We start from the raw sequence: 15,717 nt of genomic DNA on the forward strand, positions 1-15,717 counted from the left end.
TGGTTCTTACCATCTTCCTACTCCTGCTTGCCGGATGTTCCCTGAGCCTTGGGTGTGAGAGTTATATTATAGATGTGTCAGCTGGGGCTGGGCAGTTGTTCTCTGCATTTGACTAGCTGTGGCTCTCTCTAATGGTCTCCTCCAGCTTCACTGTTCTTGTTTTACCCTCCTTATTCAGTCCCTACCTGGCAGCTCACGGGGCGGTGCCTCCCAGGTCACGTTGGGTCTTCTGTCTTCCGTCTCTGGAAGCACACATCCAAAGGTGTGTCTCCTGGATGACTCAAATCCAGGGAAGTCGACAATGAAGATTAGCAATCAGACATCTGACATCGGTTAAACTAAGACAAAACTTTCTCTTCCGATAGGCATGGCTTTGAGATTGATTATGTGTTGCTCTGATGCTGTCCCAGTGAATGAACAACAGGAGACATTTCTCTTCATCTTTTAGTTTGGCATTGGAAAAAATTTGAGAGAAAGCAAGCGGTGGGTGGGGGAGAGACTCGTGGGAAGGGTTGGAAGGATGAAAGGGAAAGGAGGAAATTATGTAATTATGTTTTAATTTCAAAAAAATCAAACGATTTTTAAAACTGTTATTCAGGCTGGAGTTGTGGATCAGTGCTGGAATGCTTGCCTGTGAATCTCCAGCTGCCTAAAAACAAACAAACAAACAAACAAACAAAGGAGTTGGGCCACCACTGTTCTGCACTGGGTGTTTTACTGCAACTCTCCCTGAAGAATGGAGGGAAAGGCGAGCTCTAGAGTCAGTGAGAGAAGCTGTTTCCGGGAAACGAGGCAAAACAGTAAGAGAGGAGGACACTATGGTCGCTGCATCGTGTGTACCTTCACAAACATGCAAACACACTGCACACCTGCACTCAGTGTACCTTTATGACATGCATAGGTGCTCATACACATGCATGAGAGCCAAGACAAGAGTATCTTGCTCTGCCTTGCTGAGGCTAGCTGGCGAACTGAGGCTTGATGCACAGACAGACCTAGAATCATTTAGAAGTTGTTGTCAACCCTACCCCCATTATGGTGACTGAGGTTTCAAACCCTGAACAAGATGTTTATACGACTCCTTCTAAGGCTCATGGGCATTTTGGAAGAGGAGATCAGAGGGACACAGGAGCCCAAAGATGGAGGGGATTGTCAAGAAATGCAAGACCATAGCCATCACACGCACAAACCGAGGCCGGGTGCTTAGACGAGGTCTTCATAGAAAGGAGCCTGCTGACAGCCGGGTGTAGAACGGAGAGGAGCTCAGAGCACCATGGCATCAATGCTGAGCTATTGATACGGATAGATTAACAAAGAGGGGAAATTATTGCTTTCAGTCGTCTACTTACTGGTGATCCCAGCAAGCTCCCATGGGTGGTTCCGATCCAATGGTCACATAGACTGCCCTGGTTAAACTACATGAGTCACAAAACAAACCCCAAAGTTGTGAATCCCGAGGAAGGGACAGGGGACTGCGGGATGAGGGTCGTGGCAGAGTAGAGGAGAAGAGAGTGAGATGAACTTAATCAGAACACTTCTATACACGAGTGAAATTGTCAAATAAAAGTAATCAACAAAAAACGCTCTCAGAAGCCCTGGCTCGGAGGCCTTTATGATGATGTCCTTCCTGCTCAAAGGCGGAGACAATAAGGCTTCTTCAGGCTCTGTCACCCATTTACCTTGTATTCAAGACTCCGATGTTGAGACACTGGGTCAGACTTCCAGACTAAGCTCAGTATGGTGTTGCACACCTGTAATCCTAGTATGGGTGTGGCTGAGGAAGGAGGATTGCCAATTCAAGAGCAGCCTGGGCTAAACAGCAAGAATCTGTCTAAAACAATCATCAACATCATCATCATCATCATCATCATCATCATCATCATAAAATAAATCAGTGTCCTGCTGCACCAATGATGTGACTGAGCGGAGCTGTGCAGGGTGACCCCGAGGAATGGGGAACCATTGCAGACAGCACAGAACAGCCCGTTAGGAAAGGAATAACAGTATGTTCATGTAGATGCAGCAAAGGACCCCACACTCACCTCCACGTAGCACACAGAACAAGTGGAGTCCCAGAAACATTTTCACAAATATTCCTCCAGACACACTCCACAGTTGCTGGATGTTATTAACAACCTAAGGTACCTTCTGGAAGCGCCTGCAGAACCTGAGCCAACTATCTATGCTGCCACAAAGGCGCCCAAGAACAGGACACATGGCCTGGCCCTTTGTCAATCAAGTCTCCAGGAAAGCAACGTGGTGGTGGTGGTGGTGGTGGTGGTGGTGGTGGTGGTGGTGGTGGTGGTGCTGGTGTTGGTGTTGGTGTTGGTGCTGATATTCTGGTGGTGGTGGTATTGGTGTTGTTGTTGTTGTTGGTGGTGGTGGTCTTGGTGTTGTTGTTGTTGTTGGTGGTGGTGGTGGTCTTGGTGTTGGTGTTGGTGGTGTTGATGTTGGTATTAGTGGTGTTGGTACTGGTGATGGTGGTGGTGGTGGTGTGGGCGGGGAGGGATTTTTTGTCTTGTCCCACCAAGCAGTAGGAGAGACTTTACTCAAAGAGCCGGGTACATCCTAGAACTGTGCTGGCTTTTACTTGAGCTCAATTTCTCACTTTTGAGAAAACCTTTTCCTGAGGAGACCATGTGACCTTGTTGCCACCTCTGCACTGTCAGGGCTTTCAGCGAGCGTGAGTAAAGGCTTCTGCATCTGGCCATGCCATGTGCCTCCAGGTGCCTCCAGAGTCCTCTGAGCTTCCCAGGGATTCCAGCTGAGAATGAGCTCTGTTCTTGGTATTCTTAACCGGTCACTGGCAATTCATTAGTATTTAAATTTATGCTAATTTCATCAAGGTGTGAAAAGATCTTTTTCTTGCATATACATGAAAGGACCGTATTACTATTCAACTGGCTTTTCCCCCTCTTTTCTTTTTTTAACCCAAGAAAAGCTTGTCTTCACCTAACAAAAGACAAAGCAGAAATAAAAAAGCACAATGTAGAAAGAGTGGAAAGCAAGTTTTTAATTTCATGTGTAAGCTTGCTTCACGCTGTGGCAAAACCAATGATCACTGGAGAAAGGACCCTTTAGTGAGTGTGGGTAGCAACTGCAGGGGGCACCTGGCATCCCAGCTGTTTGAAAGAGCACCCTAAAATGCTGTTTGCTGGTTACTACACTTACACAGATGTTTTTACCATTGCGTGATAAAATGCTGCGTGGTTGCTGCCAACATGTTCAGCCTGAGCATCTCATTGTGTCCACTAAGGGTGTAGAAAGAAATCTTCAACACAGGCCAACACCTACACTCTTGTCCCAGCATCAGGATGACATGGAGCACAGGGGTGGACATACGGTCTGGCTACGGCTACCCTCCACAACCTTGTCCTCACAGAGCCAGGTGGCCCCGAGAACCCGCTGCTTCTCCTGCAGGTAACTGCTTTTTCCTTCCCTGCACGGATGCATTAAGGGACCTCAGTCCACATGGCTTCTGACCCCTTCCTCCAGTGCTCAGGGAGGCCATCATTAGGCCTTGTCTTCTACCCTCCTCATGACGCAGTTCAGCAATGTGGGGTTGGCTTGTGCGAGGTCTGGTGGCAGACTGTGCCGTCGCTGTATAGATTTGCTGTCATCCTGGAAGCTGCCCACACTTGACAGAGGCCGCAGGAGGTGCTGTGGGACAGGGCTGGGGTTAAGTATTCCTGCCTCTTGGATGTTGCTCACAGGATTCCCGGGCCGGCAGGACAAGCTGATACCTCACTACACTGATACTGCTGACAGCTGGATCTTAGTGTCCCTGTCCTGGCAGTCAGCCTCACCCTACCACGATAAAGCAGCCTCTCCCACCCTATCCTGTAGACTCTACAGGAGTCTTTTCTTTTACTGGGGACGAGGGGACATCTAGGACAGAATCCCAAGCTGAATTGGTTTTAATCCTTTGAATGGGAGACATACCGGCTGTCCCCCTTTTAAAATTACTTCTCATATGTCTAAGTGTTTTGCCTGTGTGCATACATCGCATGTGTACACATGTCTGAGGCCAGAAGAGGGTGTCAGGTGCCCTGGAACTGGAGTTAGGGTGGTTGGGAATCACCAGGTGGGTGCTCGGGATTGAAACCCCACCCTCTGCAGAGCAGCAAGTACTCTCTCCACCTCCGAGTCACTTCTTCACCCCGTGGCTCTCAGGTTTAATGGAGAAAAAAATTTTTTTTCCCTGAAAAACAGTTTCTAAGTTTTGTGGTGAAAAAAAAAAAAAAAACACTTTTATTTTTGCTTGTCCTTCATTATTTATTTATTTTTCACTTAATTGTTTAGTTTGTTTTAGTCCAAGCTGACCTGGAACTTGAGGTGACTTCTGCCCCCATCGTCTTGGGTGTTAGGATTACGTGTGTGCGTGTGTTTTATTGATTGTTTTAGTTAGTGTACAAAGCCACGAGCCTCATCGTGAGCCTCCTTACATTTGTTCTATGTAGCTCCTAACTTTCTCTGACTCTTCTCTCCACAGCCATGCTCCCCACCTGACCCCCCTCATCCCCACAGCCCCGTCTGCTTGTCAAACTCTGCATGAAGTCTACACTCTGTCATGAGAGAAAAACACGGACCGGTTGTCCTTCTTTCCCTTCTCACCCTCCTCTGCAGCCCCTCCCTCTCTTTGAACACCTGCCTCCCGTCTCAGAGATCCTTTCTATTTCATGCCCTATTTGCATATTTTAGAGTCTGCACAGGAGAGAAAACATGAAATGTTTCCCTTTCTGAGTCAGGCTTATTTCTCCTGGCAAGACGATCCATCCATTTATCTGCAAACATTGTGATTTCGTTCTTCTTCACGGCTGTATAAAACTCCCTTGTGCGTATGCACCACATTTTATTTACCTGTTCAACTGCTGATGTATATTCAGCCTGGTACCCAGGAGTGGCAAAGTGAGGTCATATGATAGGTCTAGTTTTAGTATTTGAGGCATCTGTTTTGATTTTTCACTTGGTACAATCTAGAATCACCTGGGGATGGAGTATTAATGAGGAACTCTCTAGGTTAGGTTGGTCTGTGGGCAAGCCTGTGAGTGATTTTCACAGCTGGGTCAATTGAGGTGGGAAGACTCACTTGAATGTGGGCATCTCTGTTTCCTGGGCTGGACCCTAGGCTGATTATTAGCATGCATGCATTACTCATTGCTCTGCAGATGGAATGTGACTGGCTGCTTTAGGCTCCTGCCTCCTTCACTTCGCAATTATGGGCGATAAATCAAAATTGTGAGCCAAATAAACCCTTTCTTTCCCTTAAGTTGCTTTTGTGAGGACAGCTGATCACAACAGGGAAGAAAACCAAGACAGCATTTACCTTCTCTAGGAAGTTATTTCAAATAAGAATGTTAAAATTGCAATGAAATGAGACCCATGCTTATATGACCTTGAGTGGCCTTACACCTTTATCCATGAACCTGGAAAACTATAAACTTAAGTTCCCTTGTGACCTTGGGACCTAGCGGTTTTTCTTATCCACTCTAATCCTATCCAGTGCACACCAGGGACCCTCATCTAGGGCCTTTAACAACGCTTTGAGTCAGAACTCCAGAAGCTACCAGAATCACATACACAGACACGGTGTTAATCTCAATTAATTAATTAATTAATCTCATTTTTTAACTTGATGAAGTCTAGAATCACTAGGAAGATTAGGCTTCTTGGCAATGCCTTGTGAGGGATTATCCTGATTAGTTTAACTGAGGTGCGAAGACCTGCCCACCGTGGGTGGTGCCATGTGCCAGGTTGAGATTCTGTAAGTTATGAAAAGCTCCCTGCTTCCCGACTGTGGGTACAATGTGACCCCCTGCCACAAGCCTGTCACCAGGGCTGCTCTACCATTGTCAACTTTACTTTTCAACTGAGCCAGAATGAACACTTTCTCCCTTAAAATACTTTCGTCACACTCACAGAAGTAACTAAATGAGACACTTCACTTGTATTCTCTTAAGAAGCTCATACCTATGCTTGGGTGCATCTCACTTCCCTGATACTCCTCTTTCTAGCAACCTCCAAGTATAAATCTATATTGAAATCTATTTCTAGGAAGCTCCTTCTGTGGCCACCAGAATGATGTAGATTCATCTTTTCTTGTCCTTTGTTTTCTTGGTGACAGCCATTCTGACTGAAGTAAAATAGAATCCCGAAGTAGTTTTAATTGTATTTCTTTAATGGCTAAGAATGTGGAACACTTCTTCAAATACTCATTGGCCACTCAAGTCTCCTCTTTTAAGAACTGTCTCATTGATTGTGTGACTTCATGTTTCTGTGTTTAACTTTCTGAGTTCTTTATGGATTATAGATACTCATTTCTTGTTAGAAGTATAGATGACATTTTTTCCCACTGTAGAAAAGTGGTGTGAGTATGATTAAAGGTCATCCCAGGAGTTGTTCTCGAAAGCTATACATTGAAACTTTGAGGTGTTTAGTTGATAAACAAGTATCTCCTATTCCATCAAGTATTTATTTTGCTGTGGGGAAGCTTTATACAATGTTAATTGTTGGTTCTTGGGATTTCTTCCTGGGCTAGGGTAGTTACTACTGTGCTGCGGTTCTTGTTGTAGATAGCCTGGAACTCTCCATGTAGTTTAGGCTCCCATGAACTTATTTCAATCCTACTGCCTCTGAGGCAGCCACAACACCAAGCTTGACTATAGAGTGAACGCGCGCGCGCACACACACACACACACAGAGAGAGAGAGAGAGAGAGAGAGAGAGAGAGAGAGAGAGAGAGAGAGAGAGAGAGAGAGAGGAGATTGCTTTTAGAATCTGATTCACAGGAGAGTTTGTTTCACATCCCAGACAGAGCTCAGAGCCTTATTGGGAAGATTGAAAACTAAGATACTCTTAAATGTGCCTATGAGTCTGTTCTGGTCATTTGAGATGAATACCTGGGAGTTTTAATCAGGAAACAAAACAAATGAAGCCAAGGCAGGACTCCGAGACTCCTGAGCCTGATAAGCCTCAGGAGGATGCTTGAAAAGAGACCCCACGGTGATCAAGAAGACTCTTCTGCTTCAGTTTCCTTAGTGCTGAGGTTACCGGCATGCACCCACATCTGCCATGACAGATGTTTTATAGACCCTGGTTGTCAGTGTGAACTGCAGTAATGAGTGCTTTCTTCCTAGTGGAGAAGAGGAGGTTCCTACCACCTGGAAGCTGTATTGGACCAGCACCCTGCCCTAATCAAGAACATGGGTTCTATATAAAACCTGTAAAAGGTGATGTGTATGTGTCCTAGGGCTGGCACCACCAAGGTTTGGCAAGAACATTCAACCACTGAGCATTGCTGCTGTTTATGGGGACGAACTGTGTTTCTGCATGTCTTCATAAATATTTTCTCTACAGAGCACCTAGGAATATTGTCTGGGTTACTAGAATGGAGAGTAAGAGGAAGAAAAGGGAGGAAGTTAGAAAGAGAGGGGGATGAGAGAGAGGTGGGGGAAGGCAAAAAGAAAGAGATTGTCTCTGTTTACTGATGGTCTCATTATTAAGAAATGGTTTCCAACCATCTTTGTTTGGAAGCTCAAATCAGGTTGTAAAGGAAAGCCAGGAGAACAGTGTTTGCTGCATGTTAATCCCAAAGCACCCCATCCCTATCCCATTCCTGGGCTTTGTTGCACACAGTGTGGCCTTGGATTGTTGAGGTTTTTAATTCAGGCAATGAGCTCAATGTCAAAAGTGTTGCCTCCTTTGTCTTTAACAATAAGCATTTAGCTCATCTAAATGAATAGAAATTGCTTTAGTGAATTACAAAAACCAAGGTCTTTTCAATGCACCAACAATGACATTAATTATTTTCGACATTGTCTTATTTTTGCAAATAGATAGACTTAGAATTTCACTTAAAATATAATAAGTTCATTGATTGTTTAAACTAGGTAAATGTAAAAACATTAGTAGTTGATCAAAATGTCAGCTGGTGGTGGTGAAAACCCTATTCTGACAATAATATTCCTAGCATATTGTCATTTTTGTTTGTATGTGGGTCTAAGGTGGTCTGAGAATTGTAGTCTGCCTTCCTGATTGCCAGTCCGTCAATTGGCTGGTTACCGTGGGCACACCACCCGCTGTCCTTCCATGAGGCACCTGCTCACCACCAGACAAGTTTGTCAACTTTAGCAAACACATCCCTTTTCTTGCACAAAAAGTGAGTCTCACATTCGAAGTCTGCAGTGGTGTGTGCATGCGGGGCGGGGGTGGGGGATCCTCACCCCAGAACCCAGCCCCTCCTGCTGGTGACCAGAGAGCTCCGAATGCTTGCCCTAAATCTTTGTAATCCAATAAGCTTTTGTGTTTAGCAGCTTGTTTGGAAACTTGTCCCACACCCCAGCCTGTGCCTCACAAGGTCCCCAGCAGGCAGGTGAGTGCCTGAGGGCCTGATCATTATTCAAGGCGAGAGGCCTGCTCAGCCCCAACCAGAATGTAATTTGTAATTAACTGTCATTTACTTCTGTCTGCATTGACTTGTTGTTCAAAAGACACCGTAACTGGGCTGGTCACCGGCTCCCTTTGTTGTGGATATAATGTCTCTCAGATCTGGTTGTTTTCATAATGTTTAAAAACCTGGGGCTTACTCTCTTGAAACTGGGAGAAGAAGGGGAATTCGTTGAAATAAGTCCAGCACAAATAATTTGTTATGCCGTGACACATCGAGCATTCCATTTGATGAAGGGAGCACAGGCTGGGTGCAATGATCTCAGCGGCTGAGGACGGCCTTCTTCGGAGCACATCCTCTCAAGCCCAGTCTTCAAAAGCCGTCCGTGAGGCGGCCTCAGACTCTAATTTATGCCGGCTTTTCAGTTTAATTATTTGCTTGTCACACTTTTCATTAGGAGAAAAATAAACAGAATGTGTGGCCAGGCCTGGATTGGGCGTCTGTGTTCCCGAGATTGGCAAGTCATTCTGACTTTAACTCCTTGAAAATTAACAAAGCTTCGAGGCTATTTGAACAGAAAAAGACTGTGAAAGTATTCAGATATTTGAAAAGAAATCATTAGACGTTCTTGCAATTAGATCTCCTTAAAAAAAGTCTGTTCTTGTCTCTATATTTGGAGGATTATGGTCTGGAGCGGAAGACAGCAGCAGCTCTCAGATGTTTGAGTTTCACTGGAAAATCTCAACTTGCTCTGTTAAGTGTGTGTGTGTGTGTGTGTGTGTGTGTGTGTGTGTGTGTTGCTAACTCCTCCTTTTTTCTCTCTAAAATTGTCATGCAGTGATATCTACTTGACAGGCCAACAGGTCTTCATGAGACCCTAGGACGTAGGACAACAGAGGACACAGAAGATATCCTTGCACTTGGGATGGACACTTTTCCCTAGTTTCCATCACTCTCCCCAAGGAGCCTCATGATCCACATTATGTCTCCTCAGGACAGGGGCACAAGTACACAGAATTTACAGCCTAACACCCTTGGAGAACCAGAGCCATAACAATTCCAGGGCGTCCCAGGCAAATGCAATACTTACAGAAAAATTAGTTCTGCCTGGGGGAACTGAACTGCAAGCCACAGAGGGGGTTGGAAGTCACTGGACACCTCACTGAGAACATGGAGATGAGCACTGCTGAGCTTCTGGATTTAGGAACAAAACATCTTCTCAGTCAAGTTGGTCTCTCCAGAACATGACTAGTCATTCTGGATGCTGGGATAGCATGAGCAGAAAGGGGGTGGGTTTCAGAACCACAAGCAACAAAGGCATTAGTTCTGTGTAGCTACAAGAGAGGATCTCACCTCTGTAGCTTCCACCTGCTTCAGGATTGTAGATAGGGACCCATGAACAACCTAGGTGTTGCAGTATGACAAGATCTCATATGTAGCCTCTCCACAAAGCAGAATCCAGATTCACACCTTCCTGGGTGTTCCTTCCTAAATGTAACTGAGAACAGGGTCTGTGCCCTTTGGATCAGGATATACCTGCTCTAGTGTGTCAGAAAGTTCTCAGTTGTACAAGTCTAGTTCTAAACACTCAATTCCCAGGTAGATATCCAAGTCAACCTCAAAGCCTTCCTGCAAATAACAGCATACCCTAAAGGCCACTTCCTCCTGTGAATGCCAAAGTTCACCCATCACTGCCTAAGTCCACCTGCAGATGCCCAAGTTCATAGGTAAATGCCAAAGTCCACCTGTAAACGAACAGTCAACATATAAATCCCCAGATCCATGTCCACATTGGACTCCACAAGTTCCTGTGTGAAAATCTCGTTATAAAGTGACCTGCTGCACAGCCTAGCTCAAGTAGATTCTCTCTCTCTCTCTCTCTCTCTCTCTCTCTCTCTCTCTCTCTCTCTCTCTCTCTCTCTCTCTCTCCCTCTCTCCCTCTCTCCCTCTCTCTCTCTCTCTCTCTCTCTCTCTCTCTCTCTCTCTCTCTCTCTCTCCCTCTCTCTCTCTCCCTCTCTCCCTCTCTCTCCTTTTGGTTTACATCCAAGTTACACAGGAGTAAGAGACGACAGTTGATACAGATAGGCCAGTTTAATTACTTGTCAGCTTATGCTTGGTCTCTGCCAGCTGATGCACAAGCTTGGCTTTCTTTTAGTAGCTTAAAACCTGCCCAACTGCTAGAGCTTTAGTGTGAGCCCCACGTCTCAGGCTACCGTTCAGATAAAATATGAACTACATGAGTCATCTGTCTGATCTGCTAGCTAATACCGTGATCCCCTGTTTCTCCAGACTCCACAAAGATTTTAAGGGATAGGACATTGTGTGGACATGCTGACACATAGGAGACATGGGTACATTCTAATTCCATTTTGTAATTTCTCTGAGACTACACTAAAGCACCCCTTATGCTGCCTCTGTTTGGAAAACACACACTATATTCATGGGAAGGAGGACTTCTAGTCAGGAAAATATTAACAGCGTAAATAGCACATAAAGATTTTCACTGTGCTCACTTAAGCCCCTCCCAGATTTAAAAAGGGACATGATCGCACCTGTGGTGCAAGCTTGTTGTAGTGTTTGGTGTTTAATTTCAGCCACTGTGTTTATATGCCTGGTCAAGCATCCTGCCTCTCTGGTTTAAGGCTTACTCATTATGTCTGCCTTTCATGATTCTGGCCTTCGTGAGTTCAGGGGGAGTTAGGGTTCAATGCTCAGCTAGTTTAGCCATGTGGCAGACTACACTCTGGGGTTTCCCTATTTTCCTATTGAGAAATTTTGATGTGTGTGTGTGTGTGTGTGTGTGTTCATATGGTTATGTATGCAGGTATGTGTGCATGTACATCTGCATGTGTGTATGTAAATTAAATGTATGTCTGTATAAGTATGTGTGTGTAAACATGATCAAATTTATCCTTGACTTTGCTATCCTGAGATGGACAGTATTCCTTGAACTGAAGCCAGTAAGTGTGTGTCGTAGTTCCACACTGTTCAGTTTATACTGTGAAAAGTCAGGCAAGTGGGTTGCACTGCCCAGTTAAGAGTCGAGAGGACCAAGAGCCCCTGCCCCTGTCTCTGAGGCATCCCCCACCAAGCCCTTCCTCTGTGATATGCTCTGGGGTTTGCTGGATGCAAAGAGAAGGACTAGACTATTGTTCATTGAAGGCTCCACCTGCAGTTTACTTTGGAAGTAAAGCTCACTCAGAACAGCATCCTACTGTAGATGTTCTGGCTGGGGAGCCACTGTGTGGGGTTCAGCCTTGGGACTCGAACATGTCCTCTGCTGTCTGGTCAAAAGTGTTATTTCCAGTCTTGATGTGAAGACATATTTCAAATTCCATCCCTGATAAAGTGGATTCATCCTGAACATGAGGTTTAATAGGGAAGCTCCAGATGAAGGGAGATGTCACTTTCCACACGATGGAATCAAGAAACAACCTTCTATGCTACACTGTGCTGCAGGCATCCAGCCTCCAAGACGCCCAAGCTAGGCTGCAAGGATGGCTTTTTGTGCCTGTGGAAGAGATGCTCACAGTCAACTGGGGTGACTGGAAAGGAGTTAATTTGATTTGATGGCCCAGAAAGTAGTGGGGGAGGGGCTGCTCAGTTCTTCCTCAGCTCTTAGGTCAGTGCCTTGTCCCCTGTCTTCCTGTCACCACTACTTGCCTCTGAGGACATTCTTTGCAGAGCTCATGGCTTTTTCAGGTTAAAACAGGCTGAGATCGACATCCCAACATCCTCAACACACACAGTGCTGAGTGCTGGGAGCCCTCTCGGCAGTGGGCTTGCTTGGAGCTCCATTTGCCGTTTCATCTTCACTGTGAAATGATCCTTCTTGTACCTCCTTTTTGGATCTCCAGAACATGACAGTATCAGGGAAAATAATAATAATAATAAAGATAAAATAACGCAGGAGTCCCAGCCTAGAAGAGGTCCCCAGGAGGACAAATGTGTCCAGTGTCTGGAAAGAGGGCACTCCTGTTCTCAGACTGCATTTGACATTGCTGAAGGTTTTGTCTTGATTACTTTCAATAAAACCCAAAGTAAGGATGACTGTCTTGGCTCACTAAGCAACAAGGTTCTATCACTAATTACAATCCTTTATTACGGGTAGTTTAATAGGTTTATGATTGGTCATAAAACAATTCGGTATGGGAGTACATAAAAGGAATAGCTTATACAGCTGTGACATCTTAATATCCAGCCATTGTAATCATTTTATGATCTCTTATGATGGCGTCTTTTATTAAAATATGCACATATGCCTTTACATGGGCTGTGTTGCCGCCAAAACTGGGAGGCAAAGTGAAAAATCACATAAATACATACTAAAATGCCTAATGAGGCATCATGAAAACTTCCATTGTCAGAAGTATGTCGACCAGATCACACGTGTGCGGTCTCATTACGGGTAATTATAATAAAATTATAAGTGCTGCAATAATTCTAACCTTGAAGGCACAATAAAGGATGGTTATATTTGCCTTCCTAGCCCGCACATCTGAGGCATTTTCTTCATTAATTATATTTCACGTTAGAATAATTATATTGTGTAAGATGGAAATTTGGAGGCATGTGCTGAGCCCCAGCACTCTGTTCTCTCTCTTGTGAGTTTAATTATAAACACTACCTAAAGTTACACTCTGACAGACGCCATTTGTAGTCTGCAAGGGTGGGAGGAGGGGGCTTGTGTTGGTGTTAATTTTAGTTTGCAGCCCAATTAGTTAAGTCAATACATAGGAAGAATGAGCATTGGGGCCCTGTGCCCAGTTCAGCCTCCTTACCCTGCCCCCTCCCACCAGAGCACACAGATTCCCACAGTCCTTTTGAAACAGGGTGCTTACTCAGAGAATTTGTGCAGACCTATATTCCTATTGTTCTATCAACACTCAGAAAACTTATTTGTACATTCATGACCTAAATGTTTGCTTTCACTTTTTTTTTCTGGCACACTGAACGTCTTGTGCTGGATTTGAGCAGAAAATACCTGACTTGACTGTGGATTGTGATCTCCGAGAGAAAATAATTTGGGAATCCAAATCTATCACCAGGATTGAAAGTTTATTAACTGTATTTTATGTGCATTCATGAATGCATGTGCCTGTGCCTACACACACACACACACACACACACACACACACACACACACACACACAGTCCTCTATCCCGAAACACTCACAAATATCATAAATTTGAGTTTCAGTTCCAAGAAGACCATGGGTTCTGCAGCACCCTCCCATCATGGGCCAGGTTCGCCCTCAATGTCACTTCAGAAGTCAAGACAGGAAGTCAAAGAGACATTCTAAAACACTAGGGCCGTTTCATCAATGTAAACGAGCTAGGCAAAGTTCCCTGCGCATCCCACTCCTTAGTGGATACCTTTTATAACTTTCAAATAAAATAGAAACTTAACCTTGAGGTGGGTAAAAAAAAGGCCAGTGGAAGTTCTCCTGGGAATCACGTTGGTGAATAGACCCAAATGGTTTTTAATTAACATATAAATTGTTTGCATGTAAATGACAATGCTAAAGATATTTGAAAAGTTTATTTCAGATAGGACTCCCTGCCACCTTGTTTACAGTGACAGCACCCTGGGCTGGACAGGATTTGCACACGGAGAACACTCTCCCTTGCCCCCCACAGCTTCCCACCCCTCTCCCCTCTCCATCACAAATTACAAACCAACAGCACACCAATTAATGAAGTTTATACAGTATTCAGTCAAATCGTGTCATGGAAGCTGTAATCCAAACACCAGGGCTTGATTATTATAATTTATTTAAATGCAATGCAGTGTTTGTCAAATTCCATGGGGCTGGAATCAATAGTTAAAGTTTATTTCAAAATAGAAGCCCTGGAGAGCTCCACCCCATACTATACAGAAGCATGGCTGCTTGCCCCTCTCTGGAAGACCAGAGTGCTGGAAGAAAGGGTCAGGGAAGAGTAGGCCCTGAGTAAGTGAGTCAGTCTTCAGGTGAAGTGGCTAAAGTCTGTACAGCCTCCAGACATTTCTTCCTGAGAGATCCTGGAACTTCGCAAACAGGGAGCCTCTGGCTGTCTTTCTGCCAGGACTCCCAGGCATTCCATAGGAGCGCCCATCAGAGGAGGAGAGTGGCCCATCCCCCTCGGGGGACAATGGCTCAGCTCCTTGGACTGAAGCAATAGAAGTCAAGTGGTTTCTGGTTGCAGACCCCTGCTGGGGGTGGAAGCATGGCATGCTTTGTGGAATGGCCCTTATCCTTTGAGGATAATTGGGGCTAGTGGGGGACACAGTGGGGCACAGTAGTCTTCATGACTAAGGGATCCTCCTGCTCCTTCTAAATAGTCAGTCAGTTTGATATGCATGTTACACTTAGGAGAAACAAATGGAAACTGTTGTCTAAACCTTCTTGTAGATGCCTTCTACCCTGTGGGACACCACCACAGAAAAGCCACTCCTTTTCAGAGTGACAAAGTCCCCACTGGGCTGACGGGCCTCTGGCCACCCCCTGTTCCTGATCCCTCTAAGCATCAAGTTACAAAAGACAGCTCCTTGATTATGCAGGTACCCTCCTCTTCTCTCAGACCTACCCTTCATTAAGCCACTTCCCTACAAACCAAATGTAGATGCATCTCTGGATTTTAAAACATCTTTCATATTAAACTTTTTTTCTGTTTTAAAAAAAAATTTTTTTTTGTAACAAGGTTTCATGTAGCCTAGATTGGACCCAAATTTGCTGCTTTGTCCAAGGTGACATTGAACATCTGTTTTCTCTGCCTCCTACAACCTCCCAAACCCTGGGATTATAAGCTTTCACCACCAGACTTGTGTGATATTAGGCACAGAACACAGGGCTCCATGCATACTAGGTACATACTCTGCCAACTGAGCTATATCCTTGTTCTGCCCCCCGCCCCCAAATACATAGTTGTGACTGTGACTCTCTTTATATTTATTATTTTGTGTATTTAGGGACAGATTTCTAAGAGTAGAAGTTCGATGTCAGATATTCAGCAGAATTTAATTTTGATAGTTCTCCCCAGGAATTGGTCAAACCCATAGTGCTGGTTGGGTTGCTGTCAACTTGAGTTGTCAGACTAGAGTCATACGAGGAAGAGAGAACTTCAACTAAGAAAACGCCTCCATCAGATTAGCCTGTGAGCATTTTCTTAATTGGTGATTGACTCAGGAAGGCCCAGCTCCCTGTGAGCCTATAAGAGCTGAAACCCCAGCAGGTGGTACTGGGTGTTAAAAGAAAGCAGGCTTGTAGTGTAAATGAACTTTTCTCCTCTGGGCTGACAATACTTCTTCCAAGAGCCAAAGACAATCTATCACAAACCTCAATACCAGGCAT

This window comes from Peromyscus maniculatus, chromosome 15, assembly GCF_049852395.1.
Source record: "Peromyscus maniculatus bairdii isolate BWxNUB_F1_BW_parent chromosome 15, HU_Pman_BW_mat_3.1, whole genome shotgun sequence".
In the NCBI taxonomy this organism is placed as follows: Eukaryota; Metazoa; Chordata; class Mammalia; order Rodentia; family Cricetidae; genus Peromyscus; species Peromyscus maniculatus.